Consider the following 13,105-nt stretch of genomic DNA (forward strand, 5'->3'; position numbering starts at 1 on the left):
ATCCATAGATGGATTTCTCAAGCTTACACACTCTATTAGGGTACTTGCTGCTGACAAAACCTTCTGGCTGACTGATGTAAACATCTTCAGCCAACTTTCCATTAAGGAAAGCGGTTTTGACATCCATCTGCCATATTTCATAGTCATGAAATGCAGCTATGGCTAACAGAACCCAAATAGACTTAATCTTGGCTACCGGAGAAAAGGTCTCATCATAATCCACTCCAGGAATTTGAGAGAAGCCATTTTCAACCATTCTAGCCTTATAAGTGTGTACTTTACCTTCCATGTCGGTCTTCTTCTTGAAGACCCATTTGCACCCTACTGTCTTACGACCTGGTACATTTTCAACCAAGTTCCAAACTTGATTGTCATACATGGATTGTATCTCGCTATCCATAGCCTCTTTCCATTTAGCAGACTCGGGGCCTGCCATGGCTTCCTCGTAGCTGTTAGGGTCATCTTGACTTACTAGCGTTCCATCACTAATAAGTGTCTCACCTTCTGCAGTAATATCGAATCCATAGTAATGCTCAGGTGCACTCGTAACTCTCGTGGAACGCCTCAGAGGTACAGATTCGTCAATTGGCTCAACAGGAGTTTCCTCCTCAAGTTGAGGGCTAGAGTTTGAAGTTCCTTCACCACTTGATTCTTGAATTTCTTCAAGTTCAATTTGCCTCCCACTGTCTCCTTGGCTTATAAACTCTCTTTCTTCTTGCTACAAAGACCACATTGTCACTAGGTCTGTAGAAGAGGTAACCAAAGGATTGCTGTGGGTAGCCAATGAAAATACACCTCTCGCTTCGAGGTTCGAGCTTATCATGAGTCTCGCGTCTCACGAAAGCCTCGCAACCCCAAATCTTGATGTGGTCAAGTTTAGGTACTTTACCAGTCCACATCTCGTGAGGAGTTTTGGCAACTTTCTTTGTAGGGACTAGATTAAGAATATGGGCGGCAGTCTCTAAGGCATACCCCCAGAATGAGATTGGTAGCGAAGCTCGACTCATCATGGAACGAACCATGTCTAACAAGGTTCGATTACGCCTCTCAGCCACACCATTCAACTGTGGTGTCCTGGGAGGTGTCAATTGTGAGACAATCCCACATTTCCTTAGATAGTCGAGGAACTCTGAACTAAGATACTCACCACCTCGATCGGATCGAAGCATCTTAATGTTCCTGCCCAATTGATTCTCGACTTCCTGTTTAAATTCCTTAAACCTCTCGAAAGTCTCTGACTTATGTTTGATTAAGTAGACATATCCATATCTACTGTAATCATCAGTAAAAGTCAAATAATAACGATTAGCATCCCTTGTGGCATGTTTGAATGGTCCACACACATCCGTGTGTATAAGGTCCAACAAACCTTCACCCCTTTCACACGAGCCTGTGAAGGGTGACTTTGTCATTTTTCCAAGTAAGCATGATTCGCAACTATCATCTGACTTTAGGTCAAACGACTCCAAGACTCCATCCTTTTGGAGTTGGCCTATGCGTTTCTTGCTTATATGTCCAAGACGACAATGCCATAATGATGCTTTATCCAAGTTATTATTATTAGTAGAATCAATACACAAAACATTATTTCCCAAGTTATCTACAACAAATACAGCTTCATACACACCATTACAAGGTAATGCTTTAAAATAAAAAACATTATTATAGAAAACATCTATAGAACCAACTTCATTATTAAATGAAAAAGTAAACCCTTGTTTGTACAAAGCATGAAAGGAAATAATATTTCTTTCCATTCCTGGCGAATAACAACATTTATTCAAATCTAAACTAAACCCACTACTTAGCGATAAAGTATAAACTCCAATCTTGGTGACAGGTGAAGCTTTCCTATTCCCCATGATCAAGTTTATTCTTCCTTGCTCCACATCCTCACTTCTTCTTAGTCCCTGCAAGTCACAACAAATATGAATACCACAACCGGTATCAAGGACCCAAGATTTAGAATGGGGTGAGTTATTAGAAATGATAGTGTAAATACCTGCATGGTTGGGTTTGACTTTCCCATCCTTCACATCCTGCCGGTATTTTGGGCAGTTCCGCTTCCAATGAGCCTTTTCATGGCAATAGAAGCATTCAGCCTCTTTTGGGTCAGAAGAAGGAGTAATGAAACCTTTCTTGGTTCCACTTGAAGAAGAGCCATCAAGGGTCCGAGCCTTGGTACCCTTCGAGGATCTCTTTCTCTTCCTCCCTCGACTTTTCCCGATTGCCAAAACCGGAGTTGAGTTTGGAGTAGGAGTGATAGCAACCGACTTCCCCTTAAGACCTGTTTCTGCGGTCTTGAGAAGTCCCTGAAGTTTGCTGAGGGTGACTTCTTACTTGTTCATGTGATATGTCAAGCGGAATTGATCATAGCACGATGGTAAAGAGTGCAAAATGATATCTATTGCAAGCTCCTCAGGGAAGTTCACATTAAGCTTCAGCAAACGATCCACATACCTTTGCATTTTCTGCATGTGGCTCGTGACGGATTCCCCGTCCTTCATCATGGTTGTTATCATGGAGCAGATGATTTCATACCTCTCTTGTCTTGCACTTTGATGGTATCTTTCCATCAAATCTTGGTGCATTTCATAAGGGTAGAAATCCTCATAAGACTTTTGGAGTTCCGCTGTCATCGTGGCCATCATGATGCAAGCTACTTTCGTAGCATCCCTTTCATGTGCCCAAAAGTCAGCGATCTCCTGAGGAGTTGCGGTGGTCTCATCAATCTCCTTAAGCTCCTTGTCAAGGACATATTCTTTGTCCTCGTAGCGGGTAATCATGCTGATGTTTCTGATCCACTCATTGAAGTTGGATCCATCAAAGGTGACTTTCCCACACAAGTTCATAAGGGTAAAGGAGCCATTAGGATTAGAGCCAGAAGCATTGTTGGAAGACATCTGAAGAGAAGAGAACAATATTAGTTTAGATATAAGAGAGTCCTTAATAAAACACCCAAATGTAATATTAAGGCTAGGATCCAATCACAATATAATATAACTTAGAAGAGGTATGCCGTAATCTAAGCTATACCCTATTTGAAAGGTAGGTGAATGACGATTCACCAATTTCCACCACGAAAACCGCAATATTTAAGTATTAGGTTTTGAATGGTTCTTAGAAATTCCTATATTCTTTGAGATTCAATGAACTTTTCAAAGGCATGTTTCAATCTCGAGTGTGCCCTCCAGGTTTTGTGACTGGGATGCCGAGGATCACAAAACGAGGTGTGAAGTAACCATGCAAATCACTTGGTACCCTTAAAGTTTTATCACTCAATCGATGTGCTGGTAAACCACACACGCTCCATCGATACTATAATAAACCCTAAGTCACCCTTTTACCTACCTTGTTAAGTCCAAGTTAGTGTGCCGGTTAACCACACACGCTCCACCAACGACTTAATCAAAGTGTAAAGTGTAATTTCATGGATTAGCACCTTATTCACATTTTTCCTAAAGTAACTAAGATTGGGAATTTAATAAAACATTTAGTTACTTTATAATATTCATCATACTTTGAATGAGAATTTTGTAAGTTCTTGTCTTACCCGTTCGGCTAACGACCCTCCACCGGTCAAGCAAGCGGTGGGTGAGAGTGGACAACCATTAAGTCACCATTTTATAGGCAACAACCTTATACCCACCTTATAGACCGGCTTCGTGAATGAGGCGTACTAGCGGTAAGACGACTTTGTTCTTATACATATATATATATATATATATATATATATATATATATATATATATATATATATATATATATATATATATATATAATTATTAAATCATAATAATATAAGTATAAGGGTTGAATTTTAACTTTTAAAATTCTAAGGGTTGGAACTAAAATTTTAACTTAACTTTACTTGCTCCAAAACTTGAGGGCAAGTTTTGTAAACTTTCAAAACTTTTCATTTCTTGTAACTTATGAGTTTAATAGAGTAATAAATTGAGGACTTTTCATTTTTTCTAACTCTTGTGTTCTTTTAATGGTTTTTAATCCAAGAGACTTTTGGTTTTCCATAACTTGAGGACAAGTTATGGACTCCATTAAAACACATTATGATCAAGAATTAAACTACCACATAGGTTACAAATAACTCCTATGATCATCTAAACATCATAAGAACAAGAATATGAATATGAACACCTTCAAGAATCAAAATCACATTAAACTTTGTAATTTTGATAACTAGTTGTTGTAAATGAGTTAGCAAATACATTACACCATCTAAAACAAGTTTTCAAGTACCAAAACAATTTAGGGTAATGTATCCAATCCATTTCCAGCAACTGAAGTCGAAATTCTGCACTCTGTCGACCCTACTCGCCGAGTGCATGAACCTACTCGACGAGTAGGTTGAAGATACAAGTGGACTCGGCGAGTCCCCCCATGGACTCGGCGAGTCCATCAGTCAAACAACAAGATTTCGACTTTTTCTTTCAACTTTTAAGCACAAATAAAAAGCAAACAAGCCTAGGCTCTGATACCACTGAAGGGTTTTGAGCATTCTAACACTTCCTAAGTGTACATACAACCCTAATATCCTTGGATCTATGTTTGTCTAATTATCATGCTAAGTTGAATTCCAAGGCTATATTCCTATCTAGCATACATGGGGAACAATTTTAACTTGAATAATAGATAGAATAACTTACCTTGTTGTTGCTTGTGTTCCTTGAAACCTTGTGAGCCTAGCACCCCAAGTGTGATGCCTCAAATGCTTCACACAACACCAAATGCTCTTGGAAAGACTCTTGAGATAACACACACTTCTCAAAATCAGCCAAGCCCTCTAGTTTGTTAGTGTCTAACTTGTGTAGCCAATTTTGTGGAGAATGGGACGCTTATATAGTGTTGACACATCTAGGGTTACACCATGTAAACCCTAATGTGTCATGACTCTTCATTTCCATGACCCATGGGTTTGTAACTCCCATGGAGCATCCATGGAGCATCCTATGGGTAGAACCCAACTTGATAATCCATGGAGCCTCTTAGCCCACTATACAAGATATGGATGAGTTACATAATCAACCCATATATTTAATTAGTTCTCTCTTGACCACTTAATTAATTCTAAATTAATTATTGATCAAACTAATCAAATAATATTATTAATATATTAGAACTTATAATATATTAATAATCTCCAAGTGTTATTTCTCTCATTTAGTCTATCCAATTGCATGGTGCCATGCAACCCAAATGGACCATGCCGGGTCGGGTCAAGTACATACCAGAAATAGTTATGGACTTAGACACCTTATCCAACAATTAGTTCATGGACATGTTTCATACTCGATATGTGGCGCGGGTAGAGCGTAAGAGGTTCTCCCAGGAGTTTTTCGATCTGAGGCAGGGATCGGAGTCAGTGACGGAGATCACTAGGATGTTTACTGAGAGGGCCATGTTTTTCCCTGATTTTGCTTTGGAGCTGGCTCATATGACCCATTACTTGAGCATGCTCAAGACAGATATTAGGCAGTTTGTTTCCACCTAGTGTTATGATTCTCTATTGGAGATGCAGGAGACCACAAGGCAATGTGAGATTTAGATAGAGCCATAGGCGAGAGAGTAGAGACCGGCCCCGGTGCAGTTGCATCCTGCGCCGAAGTTGTTCAAGGCCACTAATTCTAGATCTGGAGGTCAAAGAGGCCACACTTGTATGAAGTGAGGTAGGGATCAATGATGGACAGTGTCGATCCGGAGGTGGGTCCCACAAATATGGCAAGGAGGTGAACTTTGCGAGAGATTGTCGTAAGCTAGCCCTAGTTTTGAGTACTAGGATTTGCTATCATTGTGATTAGGTTGGCCATGTAAGGTCAACTATCCATTGCTCACCGCCAAGCCGGGGTAGGCCCCCATGTGAACTACTTTAAGGATCACAGATGGGCGTCAGGGGAGGGCAAAGCCCCCAAGGGCTCGAGTTCGTACTTTTTAACTCACTGCCAAGGAGGCCTGCGCAGCTCCAGTTGTCGTGACTGGTATGTTTCTATCTGTTATATTGTTGATTATGTTTTGTATTACGCTTATATATGTGTTCCTCTATTAGGTATATTTCTAGTGAACTCCTTGCCTACTTTAGTGTTGTTTGACTCGGGTGCGGGTCGGTCCTTTGTTTCTCGATCCTTTAATAGGGGGTTTAATATGCCCATTGGGGAGTTGGAGTATCCGTTACGAGTGTATCTTATCTGATCGATTTGATCTTTAGTGTATCTTATTTGATCGATTTGATCCATATCCCTATGAGGGATGTCTGCGTGATTGTGAGTACAGACTAGCTGAGTCGTTTTGGTGCTCTGATTGATTGTGAGGGCCAGCGTGTGGTAGTTCAAACCCCAAGTGGGGGAGAACTGGTTATCTATGGAGAGGGCACGAGGATGGGTTTAGGGTTTTGTTCTGCAGCTAGAAATCGTCAATATATTCAGTAAGGGTGTGCGGGTTATTTGGCTTATGTGGTGGATATGCGTGTTGGGAATCCGGTTTTAATTTCAGAGGTCCTGGTTGTCAGGAAGTTTGCCGATGTGTTTTCGGAGGAGTTACCCGATGTACCCCCTAAGAGGCAAGTCGAGTTCAGGATTGACCTTGTCCCAGGTGCGGCGAGTAGTTCTCCATAGGGAGCATCGATTTTGTTCGTCAAGGAGAAGGATGGTTCACATCGGATGTTTATTGATTACTAGGAGTTGAACAAGCTAATGGTGAAAATCTGTTATCCCATTTCGCAGATTGATGACCTCCTTGATCATTAGCAGAGTGCAGCTTGGTTATCGAAGATAGATTCGAGTCCGGGTATCATCTGGTTAGGGTGAGAGAGGATGACGTTGAGAAGAACATCTTCCGAACTTGTTCTAGGCATTACGAGTTCGTGGTGATGCCATTTGGGCTGAACAACGCGCCTGCAATATTTATGGATTTGATGAATTGACTGTGTAGGTCGATACTCGATCATTCGGTTATTGTATTCATTCATGATATCTTGTTATATTCTAAGACTAGAGAGCAACATGATAAGCATCTTCGTGAGCTTCTGGAGGTGTTGAGGCGAGAACAACTCTATGCTAAGTTCTCAAAGTGCAATTTTTGGTTATGAGAGGTTCGGTTCCTTGGACACCTCGTTAATCAGGATAGGATATTGGTCTATCCAGTCAAGATTGAAGTTGTGATGCAGTGGGAGGTTCCGAAGTCTGCTTCGGATATCATGAGTTTCTTGGGTTTCGCAGGGTACTATCGGAGATTCATTCAAAATTTCTCCAAGATTGCAGCACCCCTCGCTCGTCTGACGAGGAAGGAGGTGGATTTCTGATAGGGCCCTGAGCAGCAGACAACATTTGATATCCTTTAGCAGAGACTATGTGAGGCCATGGTTTTGTCCCTTCCAGAGGGAATTGACGATTTTATACTTTTCTGTGATGCATCCATCATTGTTTTGGGGGCGGTCCTCATGTAGAGGGTATGGTTGGTAGCTTAGTCTTCACGACAGCTAAAGTTGCACGATATGAGATATCCCACGCATGATATGGAGTTGGGGGCTGTTGTTTTTGCCCTCAAGATTTGGAGGCATTATCTTTATGGGGTCCGCTGTACTATCTACACGGATCATAAGAGTTTAAGACATATTACGATTTAGCTAAATCTGAACATGAGGCAACACAGGTGGCTAGACGTAGTCATGGATTATGACTACAAGATCCTTTACCATTCATGTAAAGCTAATGTGGTGGCGGATGGTTTGTGCCACAAGTCGGCTTTGTCTTTAGATGGGGATCGTGTATGAGGATATGAGTATATTCTCTACTTTTGGGATTGATTAGGGAGGCTCATGCTGAGGGTGTTCGAGAAGAGAAATGGAAAAGAGAGAGGATCAGGGGTGAGATCGCCAAATTTGTTCCCAGATAGTCATGGATTGTTGACCCATTGTAGTTGGGTATGGGTCCCAATTTCTAGTGGGGTCAGACAAATTCTATTGGAGGAGGCTCATAAGTATCATTTTCTATCCATCCGGTGGCCACCAAGATGTATCGGATGTGAGATTAAGTTATTGGTGGCCATGTATGAAGAGGGTGATAGCTTGGTATGTGGGGAGGTGCATGACCTGCAGGATGGTCAACGTTGAGCATCAAAGGCCGCATGGAAAGCTGCAGCCTATAGAGGTTCCCACATGGAAATAGGAGCAAATTTCGATGGATTTGGTCACCAAGTTTCCAAAGACGGCAAAGGGTTTCGATACTATTTGGGTCATCGTGGACCGATTGACCAAGAGTGTCCACTTCCTGGCAATTCGGGAGAGTTCTTCGGTCGAGATGTTGGTCGGTGTGTATATTTGCGAGATCATTGTTCTCCATGGGGTTCCGCTCTCCTTTGTTTCTGACTGTGATGTTTGATTCACCTCCCGTTTTTAACAGAAGTTCCATGAGGAACTAGGAACGATGTTGCACTTCAACATAAGTTATCATTTACAGGCCGATGACCAGAGTGAGTGGACGATACAGGTCCTTGAGGATATGTTGCGGGCCTGTCTCATCGATTTTCGTGGGAGCTGGGACTTCTACCTACCTCTCGCAGAATTCTCTTACAATAACACTTATAACTCCAGCATTGGTGATCTGCCTTTTAACCTCTGGTATGAGCGGAGATGTTGTATCCTGTTTGTTGGGGCGAGGTTGGTCACAGAGTTATGGGTTGGACCGAAGTGGTCCTCCACACCACAAAGATGATTTAGCAGATCAGGTAGAGATTGTAGACTGCTCAGAGTCGGCAGAAGAGCTATGCCGACGGATGCCAATCCGAGTTGGAATTTCAGGTTGGCGACATGATATTACTGAAAGTCTCACCTTGGAAATGTGTAATTCAATTCAGGAAGAGGGGAAATTTGGGTCCCCGTTGTATTGGGATATTGCGGGTTATTGCCAGGGTTGGTAAGGTTTCTTACATATTGGATCTTCCTTAGGAGCTCCATCAGATTCACAACACTTTCCATGTTTCGCAGCTGCAGAAATGTGTATTAGATGAGGATGCAGTTTTTTTGTTAGATGATATTCAAGTTGATGAGCTCTTGAACTATGTCGAGGGGCCAATAGCTATTCTGAAAAAGAAGGTGAAGATTTTGCGTAGCAATGAAGTACCTTTGGTAAAGGTACGATCGCCGCACCGAAGGGGGTCCAAGTGGATCTGAGAGCCGGAGGCTGAGATACGGGAGCATTATCTCAAGTCGTTCACTGCAGCAGACTTTGAGGACGAAGTCTAGTTCAAGTTGGGGATAATTGTAACACCCCGATGTTCAGGTGCTTTCAAACCCATCCTTATGGTTTTAATTTATTTCAATTTGGTCCCTATTATAGAAGAAAGTAGCAATGAAGACCTATTTGAAAAACTGTAATCTTGAAAGAATAAGAGTACGACATGCGTACGCGTGTATCTTATCGTAGTAGGGCATGCCCAAGTACGCGGGGCGTACTCATCAGACTTGGAAAACCCTAATTTTTAGGGTTGAGCACTATATAATCCCCATTATTTCCTCATTTGCTTCACCCTTTCAGCCTCCAACCTCTTTGATTCGATTTTGCAAGCCCTAACACTTGTGTGTGTTGAGCTTAAGTGTGTGTGTGTGTGTGTTCTTAGAGTTGAAGAAAGAAGAATGGATCATTTGAGAAGCTTTGGAGTGGGATTCAAGCTTGTAGATATGAGAACTTTATCTCTTTGGGGAGCTCCAAAAGGTATAAATTCTTGAACGTTACTTGTATAGCTTAGAGATATAGCAATATGGAGTTTTATGATTTTGTCCCCTTTTCTTGGACTTGATGAGTAAATGCTACTCTAATACCAAAGGAACTACCTTCCCCGAACATTTGAGTTGTGTTAAGTCATAAAAATGGTTTCTTGACTCATTTAGTGCTTGCATGCAAACGGTAGAGGTCTTTACTGGTTGAGACCAACTAGGAGGATGGTTTTGAGTCTTAATGATGCATGTATAACAATAAAGTTGGAAACTTTATGGATAAGAGCACCTTCTTGGACATGGATATGGTTAGTGTACATTTGGTATGAATCGAAAAAGTATTTTTTGAAATTATGCATGTCCACCACGTACGCTGGTCATACTAGGGCTAGGTGGTCGGCATCGTGTTTTGGTCAAGTGGAGTACGCTGAGCGTACAACTGGGTACGCCCCATGTAGTAAGCCTGTTGGTTTTTTGAGTTTGGGCTTCAAGCTTTGGTCCACCTTTTGGGCTTAGATGCTTGGGCCCTTATTGGTCCATCTGATTATGGGTGTTTTAGGATAAGTGCAGTGTTGGACCTTGGAGTAAGAGCCAAATAGGAATTCGGCCCAATTTGGAAAATTAAGCCAACTATAGGCCTTGAGTGATTATTATTGTTGTGCCATTTGGGACAAGATTTAGGCCTTGGTTTTAGCCCATCTAAGGAAAGGGTAAAGTGGCCATTTACCCTAAGTATTGATTATTATTCAAGGATTGTAATCCGATTATTAATTGGATTATTATTTTAATGTGTTAGTTCGGGGATTTAGTGAGGTAGCAGCTGGAGGCTTTCAGTGTGATTATGTCTTGTGAGGTAAGTCTTCCTCACTGTACTTATGGTTCGAAAGCACCAAGGCCGGACCTTTGATTTGTTATCTTGATTATCGTATGATATAGTATTGTAGTGATCTGTTAGATCTTTATCTCGGTTGATAGGATGATGCTATGCTCTGTCTGCTTGCTATTGGCTGGTTATTTGTATGCTTGTCTATTATATGTATGTGTTGACACGATGTATATGTGGGTGGGCTGAGGTGGTCTTTCTTTGTGCTAACGGCTAATAGACCTAGGGTGGCCCGGATAGACTTAAGGCAAGTGGGGCATACTAGTTAAGCTGACGGCCCGGAGAACGGTCCAGATAGGCTGAAGGCCAAGTGAGGAGGTCCAGTCATGCTGAAGGTTTGGTGAGTGGTCAAGATAGTTTGTAGGTTGGTGGGGCATTCAAAACAGGATCAAGGTTCTATATGCATGTTTTTTTATTGTTCTTATTATGGTTTTCTGTTGTGTTGGTGTTTTGGGGAGACTCACTAAGCTTTGGGCTTACAATTTTGGGTTATGTTTCAGGTAACTCAGATGATCGTGGGATTATATGAGTGCACTGTAATGCCTTTCAGACTCATAAATCTTCCTCGCACGTTTATGAGGCTGATGAATGAAGTACTAAAGTCGTTTCTTGGAAGGTTCATTGTGGTCTATTTGGACGATATCTTGGTGTACAACAAAGGCGATGAAGAACATTTGTTGCATTTGAAGCAAGTTTTTAAGACCCTTAGAGCTCAAAAACTATATGGGGAACTCGAAAAATGTTTTTTTATGGAGGATAAGGTGGTATTCCTGGGATATGTTGTGCGGTGGGATGGTTTGTCGGTTGATCAAACAAAGATTGAAGCAATTAGGTCTTGGCCTACTCCTACTAACATTTTCGAAGTGATATTGTTCTATGATCTTGCTTCATTTTATAGGATGTTATCCGTGACTTCAATATCATCATGTGTCCAATCGCAAGCAATTTGAAGAAATGAGCTTTCGTATGGGGGAAGATATCCAAAAGGCATTTGAGAAGATCAAGGAATTGTTGTGTGCTGCTCCTATTTTGGCTCTCCCATATTTTTCATAACCATTTGAAGTGGAGTGTGATGCGAGTAGGGTTGGTATTGGTGTTGTTTTAATTCAAGCCAAATGTTCGATCGCTTACTTTTCTAAAAAATTGGGAGGTCCTCATTTAAGCTACTACACTTATGACAAGGAATTCTATGCCATTGTCCGAGCATTGGACCACTAGAGTCATTATCTACGTACGAATCAGTTCATATTACACTTAGATCATGAATCCTTAAAACACATTAGTGGGCAATATAATTTAAGCACGAGACATGAAAAGTGGGTGGGATTCTTACAATCCTTTCAATTTTCTTCCATGTACAAGGAAGGAAAGACTAATAGGCACTTGATTTGAGTTAGATACGTAATTTAAGTTTACTTAATTCACTGTCCAACTTCTCACTCACATTTATGGAAGACTCATAGGCATTTGATTCGAGTTAGATACGGTTCGCAAACAGATGAATCATAAATGTTTTAGAGATCATGGATTTTAACTGCTGGATGATGCTTCTGCCCAGTAGGTCGTTTGTTCCCATGTAGCAATAGTTGGGCTCTGCATCTCCATGTTCATCTTCTGAACCAGCTGACCAATACCCTTAATCACACTCAATGGTTTGTCTTGCCATAAGACACATATTTTTCCCTTAGCTTCCATCGTTTTCATGACTCGATGACCATGAACCATCCATATTCCGAGAAACAGTTGTAACAAAAGCCTTCTCAATTTTTGTTAACTCGTGTGCACGATGTGCATAGTAAGTAGAATCTTTAACTTTCGATTTCTAAGATGCTTCAACATGATAGTCACTTGCATAGTGGTTATCGATAGCACATTTATGACAGGTGATTTTGGGTTTAACCGATGTGGGAGTGACCTCTGGTTGCGAAGCTAAATTCAGAAGGTTTAGTTGGTAAGATGTTGGATATTTAGTAGGTTTGGGATAAGGTTTAGGGTTGTTTTGGTGAGGAGCTTGGTATGGTGCTTGAAATCAGTTCGGAGGTGGTTTATGATTGTTGTTCCATGGTTTCCTATACCTCTAGGAGAGTATAGCCAACTCTTGTTGGAAGCCAAGTTCGACATCTGCAACTTCTGGATGGAAGTTATCTTCAAACGAAGGATTCATAACATATGATACCAAAGGAATAGGTGAACAAATTTGAAAGGGTCTGAAACAACGGGATTCAGAATCAACGGGTTCACTTAACAAACAAGAGCAATCTGTCACACCCAAAAACCGGAACGGAAAAAACGTTCAGGGGTGGAGGACGTCATGTCAAGTATCACGAGATATGTATATGGTAAGCAAGTAATGAAAAACCATTTCATTTAGAAAGAAGGTGTTTACAATGTATGTGTTCACAAAACATAGAAGTCATAAACAAATAACAAAACAAGACTTGAAGCTATAATGCTCCATCTTCTGAAGTCCCAGCACGAGCACCTGTTTAATAGTTTCC

Source organism: Lactuca serriola, chromosome 4 (genome assembly GCF_051521515.1).
Source record: "Lactuca serriola cultivar US96UC23 chromosome 4, Lser_US96UC23_V15, whole genome shotgun sequence".
Classification (NCBI taxonomy): Eukaryota; Viridiplantae; Streptophyta; class Magnoliopsida; order Asterales; family Asteraceae; genus Lactuca; species Lactuca serriola.